Source organism: Alexandromys fortis, unplaced genomic scaffold, assembly GCF_014885135.2.
Source record: "Alexandromys fortis isolate MF-2015 unplaced genomic scaffold, M_Fortis_MF-2015_v1.1 scaffold_160, whole genome shotgun sequence".
Classification (NCBI taxonomy): Eukaryota; Metazoa; Chordata; class Mammalia; order Rodentia; family Cricetidae; genus Alexandromys; species Alexandromys fortis.
Window position 1 is genome coordinate 1692213 of NW_026068035.1, and position 6000 is coordinate 1698212.

Genomic DNA, 6000 nt, shown 5'->3' on the forward strand with positions numbered 1-6000 from the left:
TCGGGTTTACCTCTTAGAACTTAGAGCGTGTTCAGTCACGCATTTTAACTCCCTATGTCCCAGAGACTGAGCTGGCTCCATTCTTCTCACATCTTTTTTGTTTGTTTTGTTTTGAGACGGCGTTTCATGTCTCAAGTTCTGCTGGCCTGAAACTCTCTCTGTGGCAGAGGCTGACCTTGAATTTTTCATCTTTCTGCCATTGTCATCTTCCAATTGGGGGCAGGGGGTATGGCAGGCAGGTACCACGCTGCCAGATTTCACGAGATGCTGGAGTTCTGGATGTTGAACCCAGGGCCTTGTGCGTGCTAAGCAAGTGCTCTGCCAACTGAGCTACATCTCAGCCATCCAGTTTCTGTCTGTCTGTCTATCTCTCTCTCTCTAAAGAACTTTCAGAATCATGGGGCCCCATCTTTAAACTTCCTGAATGGAGACTCGTGCTGGCTTCAGAATATGCTACTGGTTCTCAGGAGTCAGCAGAAGCCATGACAGAAGATGGCCCCCATGCTCAGCAGCCCGGAGTGCCTCCAAGAGTCCAGCTACCTCCTCGCCAACCTGTTCTAAGTGGATCAGGCTCCCACCTCTGCTGGAGCAGCTTCCTCCAAACTGGTCAAATCAGATTGCTAACAAGCATCTCCTGCTGACTTTGTTTCTTGGCCGAAGTCTACCCAGCAGAGAGTTTAACCGAGAGTTAAAGCCTTCCTGTGGACAGCAAAGGAGGCTAGGGCAGGGACATCAACTAAGATGGGTGTTTCTATAGTCAGGTCACCTGGGGGCTGGAAAGTGGATGTTTTCATAGGCACGGTCACTCACCAGTGGTGGACTTAAAATTTATGTGTGGTATGTGTATGCTGTAAGTGCTGGTGCCCTCAGAGGCAAGAAGATGGTGTCAGATTCCCAGGAGCTGAAGTTACAGGCAGTTGGGAGCCAACAGCTGTGGGTGCTGGGAACTGAACTAGGGCTCTACAAGGGCGGTAGAGCATCTTTAACCACGGAACCATCTCTCCAGCCTCTAATGGTGGACATTTAAGAAGAAAGGAGGGGCACCTTTAAGTGGTGACGAGGGAACAGATGGGGCCAGGTGGTAACTTCGCAGAGGCACCTCGCTTCCCCTCTCTGTGCCCTGAGAGGCAACTAACAGGGGTAATGATGGGAAATGAAGCTCTCCCTGGGCAGTGACGACTGAAGTGCAGTGGTTATCAGTTTCCGGCAGGGAGCCTGGTGTTTGGTGGGTGGTCAATCAATGCCCCCTGCTATTGGGGAGGCACAGGCAGCGCTGACATTTGAGAGAACCTGGAGGGGGCTGGTGAGATGACTCAGTGGGTGAAAGCCCTTGTCGTGGTCACCAGGCCTAATGACCTGAGTTTGGCCCCTGGAACCTACAAGGTGGAAGGCGAGAGTTGACCCCCTTGCAACTTATCCTCTGATCCCTACCTGTGTTCATGCACATATACACATAGATAGAAAAGTAAATAGAATCTAAAAATTAGAAACAAAAATTAAGACCCTGAAGAGGAAACCTAGACTCAAACAGAAAAGGCTTTGGCACTCCAAAATCCAAGCTAAATCTGAACATCCTTGAAAGATGGGCTATGTTCTTTTTCTGTGTTCGCACATCTTTTTTTTAACCACACACCATTTCCACCAAGAACCAACACTCCATATCTAGACAGACATTAAAAGCGGATTTGAACACACTAGTTTTTTTTTTTATCTCAAGTTGATAAAAAGCAGGCATTTCAGAATAATTACATCCTTAGGCGTTGCCTTTCATATTCGTGATTATTTTAAAATGTATTTTCTCTTTCAGGTGTCTGTATATCCCACCGAGAATCTGAGGATGTTTACACAAGCTGGGCTGCTGTGCACCTGAGCGGTGGTTATCCCTCACTCTGGCCTGGGATCGTCTCTTCTCAGGATGCTATCCTCTAGAGCAGTTGCCCACACCAATCCCAGAGGAGCTGGCGGAGTAAGCCGTATTTGGGAGAGTCATGGGTAGTGAGGGGGTGGTCTTCTAAGCTTACCTAGACATACCCTCCAAAGCCAAGAGTCTTAACAAGACCTCCCTAAGGTTTCCTTCCTTTAAAAAAGTCATTCTAGTTGTGCGTCCTGTGTCCAGTGCAGGCAGAGGCGATGCCTGCCTGATGTTTGATGTCTCCTAGCCCTACAGACTCTCACCCCCAGCTCCAAGACTCCCCCCAACTGCACAGATCCACCTTTGTGTGTGCTGGGTGGATCAGCAGCTATCCTGTTGGCAGGGAGCAAAGAGTCCGAACTGATTCCTCAGGGAACCGCAAGACCTTTTTCAAGCCTTGCTCCACCTCCCAAATCAGGGGACTAAAGAAGCACCTCGAAATCCCAAGCGGCTTACGCCCTTGCCCTAAAAACCAGCGTTTATAACAAACCGAAGCAGAACACGAGGACTAACCCCCCCCCCACACACACACAAAGGGGCAACTGGGACCCAGCGCTTCAGCAGGACCAAGAGTTCAAGTTATGGCGGGAAGACCGCGCCAGCTGGACAGAGGCCAGCAGGTGGCCGCAGGTGGGCAGGGTGGGTGGGGGCCTGTGTGCGGCACCGAAAGGGCCTAGGAGCCAGAAAGAGGCCCTGAGAAGGCGGAAGCTTGGGCAAGTGCCTGTCGCCGCCCTCTGCTCAAAGAGAAACTGCTTCTGCTTGTGGGGAGGGGCAAGGCAGGGATCTTACGAGGGGCAGCAGGTGTGTGATTAGCAGGCGCTGCAGGCTTAGACGGACCCCTGCAGTGCCCTCGGAGCCGCTCAAGACCCCTCTCTCAGGCTGGGGGCGGTCTCTCTCGACCGAGGTCGCCTCCCACCCCTAAACTCCTCCCCCCACCATTTCTAGGCCGCGCGAGTTTCGGCGACCCCGGGGTCTCCAGGCTTGGCTGCAGACTACCCGGGGATAACCCTCAGGCCTCCAGTCTCCAACGCTGTGGACCTGAGTCTACACCCGCGTCTACCACTTCCCAAGAAAGATAAGGGCTGCCGCCTTGGTATCGGTCTGAGAAGTCGCCTAGCTGCCACCTGCGGGGCCACCTGCTTCTCTGGTCAGGTGTGACCCGGGCGCTCCTGGCCTGGGAGAGGGACCAGAGCTCTGGTGCCGGTACCGAGCGCCCTCTCCGTCGCCTCTCTGGGAGTCAGGCTTGGTGCTGGGGTCTCCCGCTCTGAGGGGCGCCGAGACAAAGGCTCCAGGGCCGCCCGGCTCGTCCCTGATAAACATCACTCACCAGTGTTGGCTGCGGCTCGGAGGCCGAGGGGCGCCAGGGAGCCCGGCAGGAGGAACCCGCCGATGCGTTCGGGGTCGCTGGGCCGCGGTCCTGCGTTTCGGGGTCGCGAGACGCGGGCCGCCTGGGCCAGAGGCTCGTCCTCGCTGGCGCTCAGCGGCGGTGACTGACAGCGGCTGCTCTGGGGACAGGCACGCACCCCGCTCCCGCCCCGCCTCACTCCGTCTGCTGGCAGGTAAACGCGCGCCACTGGAAGGGCGGGGGACACGCGGGGACCCAGGGGCAGGGCAACCCTCCGAGTGGCGGGGCGGGGCTTTGCTCGTCACCGCCCTACGCTCCTCTCCGCACCGCTGTTTTCTGAACTTCCCTGCTTTGGAAACCTGGAAAGTGGGAGCTCGCAGCTCCCAACTGAGGTCTAAATGGCATCGCCCACCATGCACCATGGGTTACCTGGATCCCTGGTACCTGTTCCTGATGAAGAGGTCAGTAGCACCCGGGGTGGATGTCTGAATTCTGGGCCTGAAGCTGGAGCTGAGACCACAGGTGGTGGCTGGAGGGTCCAGGACCAGGACGCCTGTTGTCAGGAAGACTCCAACAAGGAAGCATCCCCTTTCTTCTACTCTGGAACCTTTTGTGCTTACTTGAACACAGGTCCCATGCTGTCACGTGGATCTTTTGACTCCATCAGCCTGACTATGGGTAGGTGGGAGGAACTAGTGGATAGGGACCACACCAAGTCTCTAGTTCTTATCTAGTTCTAGAAAAGCCCTACTAGAGAATCAATCAGACAACCTAGGGACACACCCATACATGCAAAGAACAGAAGACAGGAAGTCTCAGCTGGCTCCTAGGGAGTTTCACATCCTCCTGGAAGGTGGAGGATCTAGCGACTATGTCCAAACGCCAGTCTTCTGAAGGCAAATACTTTCCCAGCAGTCTAGAGACACCCAACTGGTCCTCACCTAGGAACTGATGGTGAGGAGGATGTAGGTCCTGGGATTTGGAGGTAAGGATAGAAAAGCAGGAGAAAGGTCCTGGCCCAACCTAAGATGGAGTGACCTTAAGCCTTTTTGAAGCAAAAGGGCCACCAGGGATAGGGATGTCCAGTGCTCACGACTGGCCAGGCCACCCTTGGTGCACAGACCATCAGAGAATGTTGGAACTTTGGGTCCCATCCCAGGCATCAAAGCTAAATGCCAGCAGCCAGATGTGTCCTAGAGTTCCTGCCCTGCAGATGTCAGTGAATCTGGGAGCTACTATGCATGGTGGGAACAACAGCCTCATGCCCTCTAAGGCTTCTGTTGATTCCCAGGGACAGCAGGCTTCCCTCCTGGTGGTGGGCATGGCCAGACCCTTCTAAAAGGATTTGTGAAATGTTGCCTGCATTGTTTGTGGGGATACAATGCTTGTGTAGATAGGTGTTGTGGAATATTACTTTTGGCAAAGATGTGTTACATTTGTTTATATGGTATTTATTTAGCTATGTAATGACATGTTACATTTGTTTATACTGTATTTGTTTAACTATGTAATGATGTCTTACATTTGTTTATGTTACATTTGTTTAACTATGTTTAAAGATGTGGTGTTTTACCTGCCTAAGGCACCTGACTGGTCTAATTAAAAGCTGAATGGCCAATAGCTGGTAGAGGGATAGGTGGGGTTGGTGGGCAGAGAGACTAAGAGGAGGAATCTAGGCCTGAGAGAGAAGAGAGAATAAGGTATATAAAAAAAAGAGGGAGGCACCTGGGGCCAGCCAGCCAGGCAGCCACCAGCCAGCCAGACCCGGAGTAAGACATAGAGAATGAAAGAAAAGGAAAAAGCCCCGAGACAAAATGTAGATGAATAGAAACAGGTTAAATCAAGTTCTCAGAGCTAGTGGGACAAGCCATAAAATAAGGCCAGACATTCCTAAATATTAATAAAGCTCTGTATCATGATTTGGGAGTTGGTTGGTGGTCCAAAAGAAAGTCTGCTGCAGATAGGCAGCCAGACCCTCAAACTCCATGAAGATTTTTCAAGAAAGACATGAGTGTGGAGTAGGCTCTCTAATAGGGCTGTTGGTCACTATTTGAGGGTCATGTTTAACAACTTCCCACCTTGATGGCTAGGGAAAGGTGAAAAGACCCAAGGACCAGGGGATATAAAGCAAGTCTCACCATGGAGTCAACTCTTACCCAAAGACTGTAGTCCTTGGTAAGATGACTGAGATTCGACCCTTTGGGCTAGATGGAAAGTCACCTTTTGACAAGTGGTGACGATGCCTCTTGTTGGCTTTGGCATTTTTAAGAAACCATGGTGCAGTTGCCTCCTTCTCTCACTAAACTTCAGGCTTCCAGAGGGAGGCTTCTACCGAGTGCACAGCCCTGTCAGCATCTTGTACCTCACCGGGCAGCAAAGGCTTCTGCATGCGACCTGCCCTTAGCATCTGCTTGCTGAGTCAGACTCCAAACACACCAAAGTAAAGTAAGATGAAAATTAGGGCTGGGGAGAGTTTTCTGGGTTAGAATGTTTGCTGACCTCCCTACTCATCTAAGAGTTAGGTGTGACCACAGGTGCCTATAATCCCAACAGACATGGAGGAGGAGACAGGAGGGTCTTCAGAGTTCTCCGAAAAGCCAGATTAGTTAAAACATGGAGTACCTCAAGCCTCAGCAATACCACTTTTGGGTATATACCCAAAGGATGCTCAACATACCACAAGGACATGTGCTCAACCATGTTCATAACAGCATTATTTGTCATAGCCAGAACCTGGAAACAA

The 6000-nt window shown here is 52.0% G+C and overlaps 1 protein-coding gene across 6 annotated transcripts in view; it reads right to left on the reverse strand.

Moving 5' to 3' along the window:
* The window catches only part of Mbp (myelin basic protein), a 103237-nt gene extending 99765 nt beyond the window's left edge, over positions 1-3472 (reverse strand). For 4 of the 6 annotated variants that reach the window (XM_050164987.1, XM_050164983.1, XM_050164986.1 and 1 more), the window contains exon 1: positions 3240-3387. The gene's annotated coding sequence lies outside the window, so the exon portion shown is untranslated. Of the gene's footprint in view, positions 1-3239 lie in introns of all 6 variants that reach the window. The other 2 variants (XM_050164984.1, XM_050164985.1) reach the window with 2 other exon arrangements.
* Between the last annotated feature and the right edge of the window lie 2528 nt (positions 3473-6000).